The sequence below is a fragment of the Triturus cristatus genome, chromosome 7, assembly GCF_964204655.1.
Source record: "Triturus cristatus chromosome 7, aTriCri1.1, whole genome shotgun sequence".
Lineage (NCBI taxonomy): Eukaryota > Metazoa > Chordata > Amphibia > Caudata > Salamandridae > Triturus > Triturus cristatus.
Window position 1 is genome coordinate 1,304,746,246 of NC_140590.1, and position 17,613 is coordinate 1,304,763,858.

The 17,613-nt window shown below is 45.2% G+C and overlaps 1 protein-coding gene across 4 annotated transcripts in view; it reads left to right on the forward strand.

The window, feature by feature from the left end:
- The window catches only part of SAMHD1 (SAM and HD domain containing deoxynucleoside triphosphate triphosphohydrolase 1), a 1,667,622-nt gene that overhangs the window by 562,729 nt on the left and 1,087,280 nt on the right, over positions 1 to 17,613 (forward strand). The gene's annotated exons all lie outside the window — the stretch shown is intronic.

Below are 17,613 nucleotides of genomic sequence, written 5' to 3' on the forward strand. Positions count from 1 at the left end.
AGCCGCTGAAGTGGTGGTGTTCGGCGGAAAATCTCCTCAGGGGGGTTCCCTTCCACAAGGACATTCCCACGAAGAGTATCGTGACGGATGCGTCTCTGCAAGGCTGGGGAGCGCATTCCGGAGACTTACAGATACAAGGAAAGTGGTCCCCGTTGGAGTCGACGTACCACATCAATTTCCTGGAGCTCAGAGCTGTATACTTGGCATTGAAGGCCTTCCATCCGTCCTTCCGGACGAACTCGCTGCTTGTACAGACGGACAATACAACCACGATGTATTACCTCAACAAGCAGGGGGGGTCGAGATCACGCACTCTGTCGCAGGAGGCGCAGTCGATCTGGCACTGGCTTCTGGCTCGAGGACTGACGATTATGGCCACGCATCTGCCAGGTGTGCATAATGTTCAGGCGGACGCACTGAGCAGACTGATTCAGGAAAACCACGAATGGGTCATAAACGACGAAGTACTAGGAGACGTCTTCGCAAGGTGGGGGACTCCAGACGTAGATCTGTTCGTCACCACCGAAAACAGCAAATGCCGAGACTTCGCATCCAGGTACTACCAGCGGGGGACGCTGGGGAATGCGCTATGGATCGACTGGTCGAACAGCTTTCTGTACGCTTTTCCACCCATTCCCCTGATTCCGGCGGTGCTCATCAAGCTGTCCCAGTCCGGGGCGCGGATGATCCTGATTGTCCCGGAATGGCCCAGACAGTGGTGGTTCACGGACCTGCTTCACCGGTCTCTCCGTCCTCACATACGGCTGCCGTGCAGGCCGGACCTTCTCACGAAGTTTGAGGGGCAGTTGGGGCACCCCAACCTCTCGTCTTTGACTTTGGCGGCATGGCTCCTGAGATAGTGCAATATGGCCATTTCAATCTACCAGCAGATTGCATGGATATACTGAAGGAGGCTAAGCGACCTTCCACGAGGACGTCCTATGCTTACAAGTGGAAGAGATTCTGCATCTGGTGCAAGTCCAAGCACTTTGACCCAACTACATGTAAGGAAGATGTCATCCTTCCGTACCTTTTGCATTTGGCGCAGTCTGGCCTTAATTTCCATTCCATTAAGGTCCATCTCCCTGCTTTGACTGCTTACAGGAAATGCCCGCCACAGGCTTCCTTCTTTCAGATCCTGTGATCAAGGATTTTTTGGAAGGCTTGAAGAAAGTGTTCCCTCCTGTCAGACTTCCCTCGCCTTCATGAGAATTGAATGTGGTGTTGTCCAGATTTATGAAGGAGCCTTTTGAACATATTCACAAGGCTTTGTTGCAGCACCTGTCTTGGAAGGCGGCGTTCCTAGTGGCCATTACGTCGGCCCGCAGGGTGAGTGAACTTCAGGCGTTGTGTTGCCAAGAACCTTATACGGTATTTCATGCTGCTAAGGTTGTTATGCGTACTCACCCTAAATTTCTTCCTAAGGTTTCATCTGATTTTCATGTCAACCAGACCATAACTTTACCTACGTTTTTTCAGAATCCCTCTTCTCCAGCGGAAAGGTCTCTACATTCACTGGACGTTAGGAGGGTGTTGAAGTTTTATCTTGATAAGACCAAAGATATTCGTAGGTCAGACCAGTTGTTTATCAATTATGGATCAGTCAGGACCGGTCTTGCTACCTCCAAACAGTCCATCTCTCGGTGGATTGTGTCCTGTATACAATTGTGTTACCAAAAGGCTAATAAGACCTTAGGGGGTAAACCTAAGGCTCATTCCACCAGGGGCAAAGCTGCCACGACTGCTTTGCTGCGTAATTTTCTGATTGCAGAGATCTGCAAGGCGGCCACTTGGAGGTCGGTCCATACCTTTACTGCGCATTACTGTCTGGACACGGATGCCACGGCAGGTGCTCAGGTTGGGCAGGCTCCCCTGCGAAATTTGTTCGCACAGTAGTGGTGTTATTTTGTAGTCTTCTCCACCGCCGTTTTGGTGTGGGGATGGGCTTGCCATTCTATTCACTAGATTATGACTATACACAGAGATCCCCTACTACAGAAGGAGTAGTTTCTTTTCTGTAACTCCAGTTCTGTAGTAGGGGTATCTCTGTTATAGTCATAAGCGCCCGCCCTCCTCCCCGGTGGAGAGATAAATGTTAATGTAAGGAATGCTACAGGTCTGGCGTGTTACGCCTTCAAAAAGAACTGAAAGTAAAAGGGACCTGCTGTGCATTCTGGGATACCGGAAAAGTTCTGGAAAGTTTTCTTAAAGGCACAGTATCCTGTTCTGAGCCACATAATGGCAGCCTATGGGGCTTGTCTGTCCATTCCTCCCTCTCTATCATTCCAGAGGCTTTTGCTGGTAGAGGCAGGTTTTTCTCTGTGGAAAAAGCTGGGCAGGCAGTGCTGTTTGTGGATGTTGGTGGAATTTTCTAGTTGAAGTACTGGACAGTGTAGCCTGTGGATATAGGCTGCATTATCTGTCTTTGAATCCTCTCTTAAGTGTGGATGCAGGTCTGCATGGCTTGACAATTTAAGAGATTATTTTTATTGCTCCGGGGTCCACGCACATGGGCAGGACTATTCACTAGATTATGACTATAACAGAGATACCCCTACTACAGAACTGGAGTTACAGAAAAGAAACTACTCCTTTTAGCTGGTATTTGACACAGTAGACAGCATTGTTTATATGTCCCATAATACTTTTTTAGCACAACTGCATGCACAATTTGGTGCAACAGCACAAATGTTTTGGTTATTTTTGGCATGCAACACACTGGTTTTGGAAGTGTTGCACACGCACGCTAAGGCTTGCATTTTCATACATGATTTACATATTATTTCATGGACGTTGTTTAAGATTCCCTACGATGTTGATGGGCTTATCATTACATTCCAGTCACTCCTGAAGGGCTTTAAGCCCAAAATGCTTTCGGTGAATTTCCATATATTTGCCCAAGACGTACTGTGAATTTCCATTGTGCTACTGGATAAAGCTTGGATGGGCATGTCTTTTAGCATCTGAAGCTTGGAAACACATTTCCTCAGTTGTTAACTTGGAAAACTTCTTCAAAGTCATGGAATAAAATTGAAATATACATGGTTTACTTTGTTCAAAATAGGCTTTTATTGACTTGCGCGACTCGCAGTGCAGCTTGAATGGTGTAAGACGATGCACCAACTACCCGGAAAATAAGAGTCAAACCGGAGCCCTACTCATAATTACAGTGAAATTACGAAAATGTCACACTTAAGCAATCTGAAACCTAAGCAGCTATGAAGGCAGTGGGTGTTGAACTACATTCCATGCTTTATAACGGGCTTATATAAATGTTAACGCCGCATTTACGTGTTGATTCTACTCAAGAAACAAACCAAAACACCCAAAGAGCCTGGACAAATAATTATATTTAAAGAGTTGCAGAAGTCCCTTCGGTTAACAGTGTTGTGTTCCCATCGTATTTTAAGAATTAAACGTTTTTGATTAAAGTACTTTTTAAAACCCTAAAAAAAAAACTTCTACTATCGGATGAAAATGAAAGCTCGGACATTCATGCCAATTATCCGTATTTAGTTTTGAGACGCCCTGATTTGAAAACAGTGTTCACATTTAGTTTTTCCCTCCACTGCACCGAGATATTTCAAGGACTGTTTGCGCGTCCCCCAATACGTGGCCTTTACGGTGAAGGTCTCAAAAGCAAGGGACAGAACATAGAATAAACCACACAAGCAGGAAAGGCTTATTTGCCGACTTTAAATCGCGAGTTGCTTGTTTTCTAAAGCTCTTTAAACAACAGGTTATTATTTGGCTGGTCTCTCAGAATAGCACGTAAAAACCCCGCTCGTTTTCGCCTCCACCACTTTAGTACAAAACCTATTTGTAAAAGTCAATCTTTAGAACGCGATATTGGAAGCTGAAATAAAAAAAAAATACTTCCCCCCAACTCCTTTTTAAAGACTAAAAACCCTCCAAGTGGTTGTAAATAAAAGGGAGGAAACGCATTACAAATGTAGTCTTCTTTGATCAAAAATACAAGACACCGACAAACTCTTCCGTGCAGTAAGGAAGGGGGAGGAGAGGGTGAGAGAGGGGGAGGAAAGCCCGCCATGGGAGGAAAGGAATGCTAGAAACCAGGATAGCAGCTGTGCGTGTGCACGACATTGCGAACGCAAGCTGGAGGCCTGAAAAATGCCACTAGGTTAGCACTTCCAAAACCCGCTTACTAAAACACTCGCCAGAGCAGCGCTATAAGCGCTGGGTCAGGCGAGAACTAAAAAAAGGGTGCGTCCGATATTAAAGTTAAAGCTCCACATGGGTGTTTTTACAAACTAACATTTGTAACGCGTAGGTGTCGCATTTACAAAACTCTAGTAAATGCGAGACCTACTGCATTGCAAATGCTAGTTTCATTTTGATAGGAAGAATACCTGCACTTTGCAGCACTGTTGCAATATATTGTAGGATACGAACACTTTTGAGAAGCAAACCGGTACTCTTAATATGAGTACCTGCTCTTCTATATTTCCATTTAAAGCACTGTATGCAACAGTTTGGACACGTACATTACAAAGACCGTATGCTTAGGCATGGTGTTATTTACATGGTGTACATATATACACTATCGATGGTGGTGAAAGAGAGATAGGATTGTCTTTTTATGCTTATATGTTTAACTTAGACCTACTTAAATTCGTTTTTAGAATTTTCTTTGGAACTGCTCAAATACAGTTAACGCTGTAGTGCAGTCCCCCTTTCGGCTAAAAGGAAATAAAATAAAATATGTAAATTGTAATTTCCTATTTTTGGGACGCGAAAATTCTCTTGCCTTTGAAAACGTAAACCAGGTATTTATTCGTAGAATTAACAAGATTGTGTGTGTGTGTGGGGGGGGGGGGGGGTGGATAACTGACTCGTTTCATTTTTCATCCCAAAGCTTTCAGTACGTCAACACGGTCTACTGCACACTCCTTGTGACATTTGGTATTGTTGCTGCTGCCCTGGGGCCACAATAACTTGAACTCAAATTAAATGCCCCTGTACTCCTGTTTAGCACTTCACTCTCCAGGTACCAGGGACAAACAGTGTAAGACTGCCCTGAGGTGATAGGAGTATAGTCATTCTGAAGCACTTGGATAATAGATAATGATTGTCCAATCGGTCTTCTACTTTAGAAAATAAGTACTTTAACAGACATAAGATAAATGTACTAAACATGAAATGATGGGCATATTAAATAGAAGTCTCTAGTACTTTGCTAGCTGCAGAACTAACTTACATACAATCTTCTAGTGTTAATGCTAAGCATTATAAAACCCGTTAACATGGGAGCCTGAGGTCAGCGTTGCCTAACAGAAGATGTTCATTAACACCACCATGAGACCCTTCCGTTGGGCAACAAACCCAAAACTAACTATCCTTACCAAAGGATCGCATAAGCAATAGTAGCATCAAAATTCAGTTATGCAAAGATACACTTAAGAATAGGTATTGCCAATTATACTATTTAAAAGGGAAATAAATGATTTTATGTGGATCATACAGTGATTTGGTTTTGTTTACCAGTGGAGTCACGTTTTTTAAAATCTATAGTTTCATGTTTAGAAAGAAAGCAATTGATGCCTAACAACATTAAACTCCATAGTGTGTGCTTGCAGGCATCTTTAAATTCAATACATCAGCATGTAGCATGTATCATGTATTTAGTATGGCATTACTATTTGGCCAACATCAGACAACCTGTATCATCATTGCCAAGTCTCCCATATCTTATGCAAATATTTAATGATATCTTGTGAGCTTCATTTGCAACTCCTATGCTATCGTCATCTCATGTGACAGCACCCCATTAATGAGTACTTGCGCCGTAGGTTGTGTATATAAAACACCAATCAGTTTGCGAAAATTGACTCCAAAGCCAATCTATCGCAACACAGAATCCAGATAGTCCCCCTCCATTGTGTTTAAGGCCTTTTCAAAGTCCACCAGTGACAAGGCAGATGCTCCCTCGATAATATGGTTTTCACCACACAAAAACTAACACTGAATATGTTATCTGAAATACCAATACACACTTCGGAGAAGCAGGACTTGAGTCAGGAGTGACACTACTTATTTAAACAACTAATCAATAAATGTCAAAGGCACATCACTAATCAAGAGTAAAAACATGTTGTCTTGGTTAGTTTAAAATCATGGCAATTCAAAGAGAGAGCGATAGAGAAATTGAATGTCAAAGCACAATAAGACCTTATCTAATGTTAATTAAATCAGCTAGCCAGGGCCACCTCAGGTCGTGAAATACACTGTGAGAGGTGGTCCACGAGTTGGACTGTAAGCAGTTCTTTTATACAATTTAATTAGGAACTATTGACCGCAAAGTCTAACTTTAGCAGGTGTTTGACCGTAGAACATAACAAAAGCTGAACATTTTATTGAAAACAATTTGCGTCACTTCTCGGAAGCTTTAAAGTGAAAGCTCCTTATAAGGTTATTGTTTGTCATGCTGCTATTAGTTTCCAAAGCTCGTAAACCATTGATTGAGAAGCTGCGGAAAGTCACAGCTGGCCTCCACTCCTACTCTTAGCCCATCTTGTCCTTCTAGATGACAGGTGCATCCTGTTATTGCTACATCTTCTTGATGTTCAGGAAGATATACGTGCAGAGGACAGGTGCTCTGAGACTTGTTAATCAAAAAGACAGTGACCTGAGTTTATTGGCCTTCATAGGAAAGATACATCTGAGGTTACAGGAGGACATGAGGCCCACTGCCTCTGTAGACTCTTAAGGCAGTGTGGACAATTTTAGCACAACCCTGTGTATGGGCTGGCAGGGACAATTGAGACTCAGGATACAGATGTGGACAGAATGGGCCTGGGACACTATATGGTAAAACTAGACCCTGCTTCAGGCATGAAGCCACACTGGTCTGGGTGGATCAGGGTGTTAAGCACTGACTATAGTCTATTTGCGAGGAGTTTGGCATAAATCTTGATGTTGGCTTTGATCAATGCGATAGGGTGATAGGCGGAGCAGTTGGGCGTTGGAGGGTCAGATTTCACATGGTTGAAAGGTCTAGGTCAGGGGAGAGGGAGCCAGAGTTCCCAGACTCTTTATAGATGTGGAGCAGTTGGGAACTACGACCTCTCTGAGTTTGGTATAGTCACAAGAGAGAGGCCATCAGGGCCCGGGTTTTGACTGGGTTTTAAATCATGGATCATCTCCTGAATCTGGACCTCGCTGATGGGTGAATCAAGAGCTATCTGCCGGGCGCAAGTGAAAGGGGGGAGGCGAATATGAGGCTGATGGGGTTGTGAGAACTCACATGCTGGTCTTGGGCATTGAGTGTTTGATAATAGTTAGCAAAGGCATTCGCTATGGCCTCTGGTTCAGTGACCAGAGTCCCAGTGGCGTCAGTAACAGAAGGTATACATTTGTAGCCAGTGCCTCTAATGGCCAATTTATATAGGAGTGAACTGCATTTATTGCTGCATTCATATACGCGGTGAAGAGATGGCTCTCCATCACTGGCAGTCCTTGTGATAGGCAAGTTGTCGAAGGGAGGTACAGTCTGTTTCCTATTGCAGGGTCATGGGGTCAGAGGTATTGTATGCCATATTGGCCTCCAACTATAGGACGCAAGCCTCTAGTTCTGTCACATGTCTGTGACTGTCCCTGTCCACATGGGTAAGGTAAGTCTTGCACCAAAGAAAGGGGGCGTCATTTCGTCCCTATCCAGTTGCACAGCTCAATACGCGCCCTATTGGCATTCATCTTTTCAATTTGTTCAGTCTCGTTTTCAACTTTTCACGTCCATTTAATCTTGAACTGCCCACACATGGACTAGTATGCAATTTTCCAAGTTTCTGATGCTCAAAATGTGTCCATCCGGACCTCTATATATGTACACGACTGAAGCAATGATTCGTCAGAGGCAGTGTTTATTTATTCATGAAAACCCAATGCATTTTGGGCTGCAATCTCACTTCATCAGGGGTCACTGTAAACAATAGAACAATATTAGACTTTAATTTCATTGTTTAACATATTGCGTTGTTCATCACCTCATATAAATAACAAAGTTAAAGAATTGCTGCACATTCCCACTCCGTTTTGCTCAAGTATTCCTTGCATGAAACACTGTGTTAAAGCATATACATCTGCAAAATTCCCCTTCGTTCATTCTACAGATCTATATTGTTCTTTTTTTCATACAACAATCTACTATTGTTCTTCCTTGTAACCAACGTCCTAACTCTCATAATTATTAATCCCACCTTGATCTACACCATTATTCTTAACATGTGGTCAGCAGCAATGAAACCCGCCATCTTAAACCCCACGAAGTTACCACCCTCATGTTCTACCCTCTGTCTAACAGCTTGAATAAAAGGGAATCCTCAAATTAATGCATTCTCACGAAGCACGTTAAAACACCCGCTTTCCTTCTGGTATTTAGCAAGTTTCAATCGCGTTTATGCTTTCATACCTGCCACAGGCGTTTAAAATCAGCCGTCCGCTTCTCTCTTGCTGCTAGAAATCATTCGTATCATACCCCTCCCTTTTTTTTAAACCACAATGCCCCGCCAATTACCCTTCCAGAATTAACCCTTGATTACACCACTTTTCCGACGTCGGAACTACTACCAAGGTTACCGGTCTCATACAGAGCACTTCATTTCCCACAATACTGTGGAATGAGCATATTAACACTCAAGCTTTTCCAGACACCAGCTTATTTATGTTTAAATAAGCCCGTAACTTTGGGATGGCACCCACGGAATAATACAGTTGAAACTAATCCGGAACTGAGAACTCTGCATGCGTCCACACGGTTGGTGAAAAATCTGGGTTCGTCTTCGAAGCTGGTGTCTGGTTTTCATTGGATTTGAACTTTAAAAATACTTTAATGATAGCATGATGGTTATATTCATGTTCTACTGTTCTTCATCATGATAATAATTAATTTTCAAATACCTGTTTAGTATTGTCAGCACGGATGAAAAGCTCGAGTGTTAATATGCTCATTCCACTGTATTGTGGGAAATGAAGTGCTCTGTATGAGACCAGTAACCTTGGTAGTAGTTCCGACGTCGGAAAAGTGGTATAATCAAGGGTTAATTCTGGAAGGGTAATTGGCGGGGCATTGTGGTTTAAAAAAAAAAGGGAGGGGTATGTTTGAGGCATTTATTGTACCTTGCACTCAGAGGGCATCTTAGAGATGCCCCCTGAAAAGCAACCAGCTTCTGGTGGATTCCCTGACTGGTAAACACCAGCCTGCCACCATGAGACATGTTTCTGGACCCCTGAGATTTGAGCTTTCGCTCCCTGGGCCCAGAAACCAAGCATTTCCTGGGTGGATGTGGTCACACCTCCCCCAGGCCAGAAAGAGCCATCTGTGGCAGGGGAGCTTCAAAGGCCCTGTTGCCTTTGTAACACGAACCCCAGCTCAGGAGCAGGCCTCCTTCCTGTTTCACCCCCTTGTCGGCGGGAGGACAGGTGGGAAAAAGTAGAACAGACCAGAAGGTGTGCCCACCTCTGCCAATCCCACCCCTCAGGTGGGGGAGGCGAGGGAAGCCCACTGTTCAGTGCTCGCCATCTTGCAGATGGCAGGCAGTCTCCAATTGGTGTTTGGCATTGTGCCCACTCTGCCACGTGGGGTGAGCACACCCAGGGGGTAGTCACCCTAAGGTCAGCATCCCATTGGCTACTAACCTTTAGACTCCTTAAACATCCATTAAAAACAGTATTTAGGGGCAGCCCTGAACCTAGAAGTCAGATTCCTGCAACCTACGAAGGACGCAAGACGCCCAGCAGAGGATAGCCGACTTGGCCCCATCCCTGCTGGCCCGTCTGCAGTTTCCAGAGATCCTGCACCAAAAAGCACTTTGTCCTGCAGCCAGCGACCTCCAGAACCCCTGGGAGGACTGCCTGCCTTCAACAAAGACCAGATCTCCTGTGAACAGCAGCTCTGTTAAAAAGAAACACCAAAGAAAGACTCCGAGCCTGCTGAGGACAAAGAAACCCGACGCCTGAAACCAACACTGCACCTGACACCTACGGCCCGAGTGGGCCACCGGTCACAGCGAGTTCCCCCGTGCTCTAAAGTCTGACTACAGCGTGGTTTGACCCCTCCAGGCCTCTCCGACGTCACCTGCAGCCTCTGCACGGAGACCCCCCCAACCGCAAGTGACCCGGTGAGGTGAAATCTGACCTCAAAAGGCACCCCTGCATCTGCGCCCCCTGAGAAGACCAGAGGTGCACCTACGTCCTGAGCCCTCAAACTTACCTGCCCAGCTGTTGGTTCCTCCCGGAAGACTTCCTGGACCGAGCCTGCAGCCAAAACTGGTAACCCCCATTGAAAACAGGGTACGCAACGCCAAATCAGCACCCTGTTGCCGATGTTCCGCTGTGGGTGCACCTTGTGTGCTAAATCGGATCCCCCCCTTCCCTGAGCTAAACCCCAGGAGCTTTGTCCCTACATCCAAGTGGTGTGCCCGTGAGCAGCCATCAACCGGAGACCCCCTATCCCCCACTGGATATCATTGGCTTCAGCACTCTGCACCCGGCTGTTCTAGTGCCGCTTAGGGTGCTTTTTGAGTGCATCCTTGACCCTGGGGGAACCCTACCTCTAACATTAGAAATCCAACTCCCATGACCGAGTACTTACCTCAAAACTGATAACCTGATTTTCTCCCATAGGACTGCTTGACTGCTTTGACTGTTATTCTGTGGAAAAAGTGCTACGTGTGGAGTTGAGAATTGTATGAAAACCTAAGAAACTGTGTTTTGAAAAAAAAGACAAATGTCCTAGGGTGATATCTAGGCATATCACAATGAGTAGAAAAAGTAATCCTGAAAAGTAATCAGAAATATTCCAAAAGTAATTACAACTGTATGTGCACATTTTTACAGACCTGTAAGAAAAGTCATTATTCATCCAGCTTGCTTTTTAAACAATCTGTCTTGAAAAGTACAGTCATATTTACGTGTACCAAGTACTGTTTAGATCTATAAATAAAATACAACAAAGAAATATTTTTGATACAAACAATTGTTCAGAGTTCAGTCTTTGAGTGCGTGACATTATTTCTTGCCTCAGTGTGTAGAATAAATGCTTAACACTACCCTCTGATAAAGCCCACACTACCACAAATCGAGAGTGAGGTATTATCTACTTTTACCTGTGTAAGCCTTTAGGGATCCACTGGACTCTGTGCACACTATACCTTGCGTTTGTATAGTATATACAGAGCCAGCTTCCTACACTACAGCCGTAAGAAGAAATTCCAGATCCTCACCCTGGCCCAGGCATTGTTTGGCCTCACCCTGGAAACTGGATGTTGACGTTTGTTATGCAGGAGGCTAATTCCATATCCCTGTCTTACAGATCCATCACCATCTGCGCTACCAGCGGTTCGTAGTGGGGTAGCAGTACATTTTTTTTTCTTTCAAACTGTTTTTATTGTATTTTCCTCAAACAGCTGCCATAACATATACCGTTAGGATCATGCAGGATAAATGGTGATGAAAATTGAAGTGGCAGCCTACAACTTGGACATAACAAATTAACTATGCAGTAATGTACAACAGAGAGACACAGACGGTATAAAATTTCCGTCATGGTTAGTTGGCGCTTGCACCATGTTCCGCAATTGAAGGACTTTAGAGAATTAGCAGTTCGAAACACAAACTGACAATTTGTATGGCTGACAATAACATTGGTAAAAGTGCGAAATTTGGGCCAGAGCAGGATCATCCATGGCCTCACTACAGCATAGACTAAGAGTATATCATGTATTTCCGCAATATTCTCCGTGTCTGTAGCCCACCTCCAGCCACCAGGCCACAGATAGGGTCCGGAGTGTCCAGTGTCAGTCTGTTATTTACCGAGTAGCAGGTAGGAGCAAAATGGCTGCCAAATATTTTTAGACTTGGGGAGGCAACGTCTCGTATACATCGCTAGTGGTGTCACAGTACATTAGGTCCCTCATCCAGGCTTTAACTGTTAGTGCTGCAGGGCTGCCCCAATGGATGGAGATCTGTCTCTTGGCCAGCAAAAAGGCAATAGCAGCAAAGCGGCAAATTCCAACACCTAATGTTTTGACATATCCAAGCAGAGCTAATAAAGGGGAGGGGGTTATTTCAGTATCAACCATGAGTGTAAGATGCCGGAAGACTGCCTAGCAATACATCAAGACTGGAGGGCAATTCCACGCTAAATGTATAAAGTTAGCATTGGCGGCTGCACATCTGGGACAACTATGGGATTTAGCAGAGTCCATTTTGACTAGGAGCCAGTATGATATAGGCTCTATGTAAATATTTGAAGTGGGGGAGCTTGTGTCTGTAATTGCTCAATATGTAAAGGATCTGTTAACAGCAGTCTTACCCCCCACCACAGGCCGAAGCGTCTGGGAAAGGTGATATAAATGGGAGACTAGATGAGCATTGCCGTGTGATGTAATAACTATAGAGAGCGCGGGAATTCCTTCGGTTCCATTATGGAGTGTTGTAATGCGGCAACCATGGAAGCTTGTGTTCTATGCCAAAGGAATCTGTCCTGCAAGGACAGATCTCGCCCCTCAGCGAGGTCCGATACTGACCACAATTGTGTCTTGTGAAACAGGTCCCCTAGAGTGTGAAGTCCGCAGCGGGATAAGGCCTGTCTAGTTAATGTTTCAGTGGTCGGGGATAGCCATGGGTTGTTAGATAATGGCAAGTGCGGGGAGTTCAGGCGCTCTGCTTGTAGGTACCTGCAAAGTCTTTCCCAGGCCCAGCATGCGGTGTAGTGTCTGTATCTCTGTAGGTGATCTCGTACGTCCGAGAGTTATTATGGTGGAGAGAGAGCAGGGACGGTCCTGCGACCACTCAGGCTTCAAGTATTGTAGCCTCGCGTCCGGATGATACCAAACGTATGCATAGTGTATTTGCGCTACAAAATAATATAGACCAAAGTTTGGTACGCCAAATCCACCATGCGCAAAAGGCATTGTGAGTGTTCACCAGCTTATAAGCGCCTGTCCGCTGGGCCAGACCAATTTAATTAGCATGCGCCTAAGTTTCTTGAAGAACTTAAATGTAAGTGGAATGGTAATATTTAGAAAGAGATACAAAAAGCGTTGCAGTACAACCATCTTAATAATGGCTATCCTACCGGCAATTGATAGTGGGAGTTTTATCCACCAGTCTATTTGTGTTCACAAACGGTTGATTCGGGGGCCATAATGTAGGCGGATCCCTTCTGAGGCAGGGCGATGCAATATTATGCCAAGGTACTGAGGGGGATCATCGCACCAGTGCAGAGGTAAGTCCAGAGTGAAGGGAAGTGTGGCATGTGTCAGTGGGAATATTTCTGACTTGGACCAATTTATAATCAGGCCAGAGAAGACTCTGAAATGTACCACCTCCCCGGAGGAGAGGGGAGAGGTTAGTTTCAGGTTCACGAACAAATAACAGAACGTCATCTGCATAGAGTGAGGCCAAGAGAGGGCCTCAATGGAATCTGAGACCCTGTTGGAGATTCTGTTCTTGAAGATGCATAACAAGAAGAATAACTTTATTGTACAGTTAATTAAAACTCACAATGTTAAAAACTTCCGTCATTAAAATAATTTAAACAGTAAAAGAAAAAAGGTATGTTACACACTATAAGATCGTATCCGTCTCAATTGCGTTATCTGTGTTGTCCTTGGCAAGTTCCTTAACAGTCTGTTCCTTTATTAGATAAAAATGCTGTTGCTTGCTGTTCTTCAATGTTCCATATGGGTAGCTCTTAAGTCTTCTGGCCACTATGTCAAAGTACTTTGTCAGTCTGTAGTTAAGATGGATCTCTTCAGGTTTACAGCACAGCATCACAGCCTGCCTGCAGCTTGATATGCCCTTTTGGTTCCATAATACTTGGAGTAAGGTGTGCCTTATATCCATCAAATTTGGGCAGATGCAAATTATGTGTATTAGGTCCACTTTCTCTGTTCTACAAAGACGGCAAAGGTGTTCTTCTGCTCCCCTTTTCCAAGGTGCCAGGTGAGGTAGTATTGGTAGGATGCCGAAGCGCAGATTTAGAAATTTATCTTTTGTCTGCTGTGTAAGAGCGGTTTTCAGGTATTCCTGTGGTTTAAGAGCTTTATAATCTTTCAGCACTGTCCATCCATGAGCCCTCTTTGCCAAAATGTCTATCTCCTATGGATGATATAATTTTAGTTACGTTTGTTACCACCTTTTTGAAATTTTGTTGTCTGTGGATGACTCCCAGAGGTTTGTTAATTCCAAGTATTCCAGTGATTCTAGTAGATACTTCTTGGCAGGTGAATTCTCTCGAGGAGACAGTTCGGTCCAAAGGTGGGCGTTTAGAGATCCTTTCTCCGCGCCTCTGATTTTGAGCCAACTTTTTATGTAGGCGCCTCGTCTCTCCACCGTTTGTCTCTGGAGACCAAATTCGAGGTCGATTTGGGCGGGCGACACGTAGTTCAGCAGATGGAAAATTGCTCTGTATGCTCTACTGATCATTTTATCTAGAGCGGTCGCGTCTTTCCTTTGCATGGGCTCACTACCGTATGTGAGCATTGGCTGTAAACGTGCTCTGATCACCTAGCTGTCTAATAATACACCAAGGTATTTATAGTTGGTTACACGATCTAGCCTCTGTCCATCCAGGAACCATGTAACCTTCTTTGTTTTATTATAATTCACTGACATAACTTTCGATTTGTTTAAGTTGATCTTTAATGCACTGTTTATTGAGAATTTATTGGTGGTGTCCAGGAGGTGTTGTAGTCCAATTGGGGACCGACTTATTAAGACCAAGTTGTCTGCATATAGGAGATTTGATAGCGAGCTGTCTCCCAACCGTGGAGCATGTGATTTGGCTTTGTCCAGTTCTCCAAGTAGGTCTGCGAGAAAAAGGTTAAACAGCATGGGGGCTAGAACGCTTCCTTGTTTTAGGCTTTTGGTGGTGTTGATTTGCCTTGAAAGGTGCGTTACAGATCCCAGTTTGATCTTGGCCCAAGTGTTGGTATACAGTAGTATCAGCTGTTTCAGAAGTGGCCCGGGTATCCCCCATTTTTTCAGTTTCTGCCAGAGTTTGCTGCTTTCTACACGGTCAAACGCTGCACTATAATCTATGAAGCATAGAAATAGTGAGCTCTTAGCTGTCTTAACCGCATCAATCTGTAGAGTTAGCGCCATGATATTAGTTATTGTGCCCTGGCCATTGCAGAATCCGGTTTGGTTTACTGGGATGATATGTTTTGAAGTTGCCCAGGATGTTAGTTCCTCCAAGAGGAGTCCTGCATAGTACTTTGCGTCTGTGTCAGGGCGATAAGTCGATGATTGCTTGGATTACTTCTCTCGCCCTATTTATAGATCGGACTTATTATTGATCCTCTCCATGATGTTGGACATATCGCTGTTTCCCTAATTACCTGGCAGACTGGCACCAGTGTATCGCTCCAGAAGTCAGCATCTTGCTTGTACATTATTGGCGGGATTCCGTTAGGGCCAGGAGCTCCTTCCAGTTTCCCTTGTGATATTTGTAGCTTGATCCTAGCCGCTGTTACTACGTGTTTTTTTTCCTTCCTGCCTGATGGTAGTTTAGAGCTTGTTGTTCCTTTCTCCTCCAGATTTGCAAGTTTGCACAAGATCTCAGCCTGGTTGGTGTCGTCGTTTACTACGTACTCTGGGTTTTTATCATTGAAATGATTTGATAAGTAGTGTGCCCATTCAGATTCAGATATATGTGAGTTTATTCCATTATGTCCTGGCCGTTGAAGGCTATGGAATGTTTTCCAGAATCTGGCGCTATTCTTCTGTTTCGAGTCATACACGATTTTCGCCCAGAGTTCCTCGTTAGTTTGCCTTTTCTTTTCCCACATCATCTTTTTTTGCTGAGTCTTTAGGGATCGCAGCTCCTTTTGCAGGGCTTCATTGTTTGATTGTTTGCGGAGCTGCCTTAGGGTCTGGTTTATTTTCCGTTTTAGTTTTTTTTATCTCTGGTGTGGTTACCTTTCCAAATGTGTTGCAAGATATGTTTCCTATGCGGGTTTTTTGTTCTGTGGCGTATGTTGTTCCGAGTTCCTTTATGAATTCTTCCCAAGCCTCTAATGGGTTCTTTTACAAGCTTGTTTTCCGGTGGATAATTATTTTTGCATTGATTGTTAGTTCTTCTGCTTTATTGGACTTGCACCTTATCCGTCTAAAGTTGGAGGTGTACTCTGTGCCGACGCTTTCTCTTGCTTCCATATCGTTCCCACTTGTGACGCTTAGTTTCACTTCTTGTGGTAGGTGGTCGCTTTGACCGTTTTCTCCAACCTTGTACGAATGTATAATATCAAACAATGGAAGTGTTGCAAGGGTGAAGTCGAGGTGAGAAGAAGTGGTTGAGGAGAAATATGTTAATGCTGGTGGTGTATCCTCTTTGAATCGACCATTTAGTACCCTCCGGTTTAGCTGCTCCAGATCTTTCAGTAATTGATTTGAGCATCTTGTTTGCTTGTTTGGGGAGGCTGGGGCTTGATTTGGTATTCCCCACGCAATGTTAAGTTCCTGTACTATTTCATCTTCTGATTTATTTTCCAAAGAGGTGAAGATTGAAGTCGCCTGCCAGAAGTATTTCCCTTTCTTCCATGAGTCTTACTAGTTCGCGGACCAGTTCTCTTGCACCTTTTTTTTTGATAACCAAATTTTTATTGATTTTTCGACACAACAAAGGAAACATTGAGCCTGTCAAGCCGCCACTGTACAAACGCACAACACAGTGCCACCCCACCCCCCCGCCCCCACCCATAGCCCCCCCCCCCGCCCCCCCCCCCAGAACCACATCCTCATACGACATTGCCCAACCATTTCCCCCAGATCCTACGGTATTTCTTAAGGCAGCCCCTCGCCTGATAGAGTGTCCGTTCCTGAGCCGCACACCAGTCCACTCCATCACTCCATTTGGCCAGGCTGGGCGGTTGTGAATGCTTCCAGGCCGCCGCAATATCCCTTTTTGCCACCATTAATGCTGTCATAAGGAACAGCTTCTCAGCACGTGTGCCATCGAGACCATCAGTGATGCCCAGGAGAGTGTGCCTAGGGTCATGTGGCACCGCCCAGCCCAAGACCTCCGTCAGGTCGGCTTCTATGCCCCTCCAGTAGCCCCCCAAGGCCGGACACGACCACACCATATGAATAAAGTCAGCCGGGCCAAAACCGCAGCGGGGGCAGGCCGCGTCAGCAGAAAGACCCGCACGGTGCAGGCGGGCCGGTGTGAGGTAGGCAGTGTGAAGGTAGTAGATTTGAATAAGCCTCAATTTAGCGGAGGCCGTCACCAGCCTAGGAGCCATAAGGGCGTCCCGCCAGTCGACCTCGTCCAGGGGACCCACCCACACCTCCCACCGTTCCTTCAGGCCTTCCCGGGCCGTGGGGGTGTTGTTAATAAGAGAACGGTGTATTCGGGATATGCCCCCCCTCCCCAGGTTGCCCAGCATAACCTGCGCCTCAGGGGGATTGTGGTCCGGTAGCCGAACGTCCAGAGGAGTATAGGTGCGTATAGCGTGTCGCAGTTGGAGGTACTTATAAAATTGAGAAGAGTGGAGGGAAAAGCGCGCCTGCAGTTCCGAGTACGAGCACATGCGTCCCCCCCGCCAGACATCCCCCAGCTGGGAGATGCCGAGCAGGTCCCATGATTTGAAC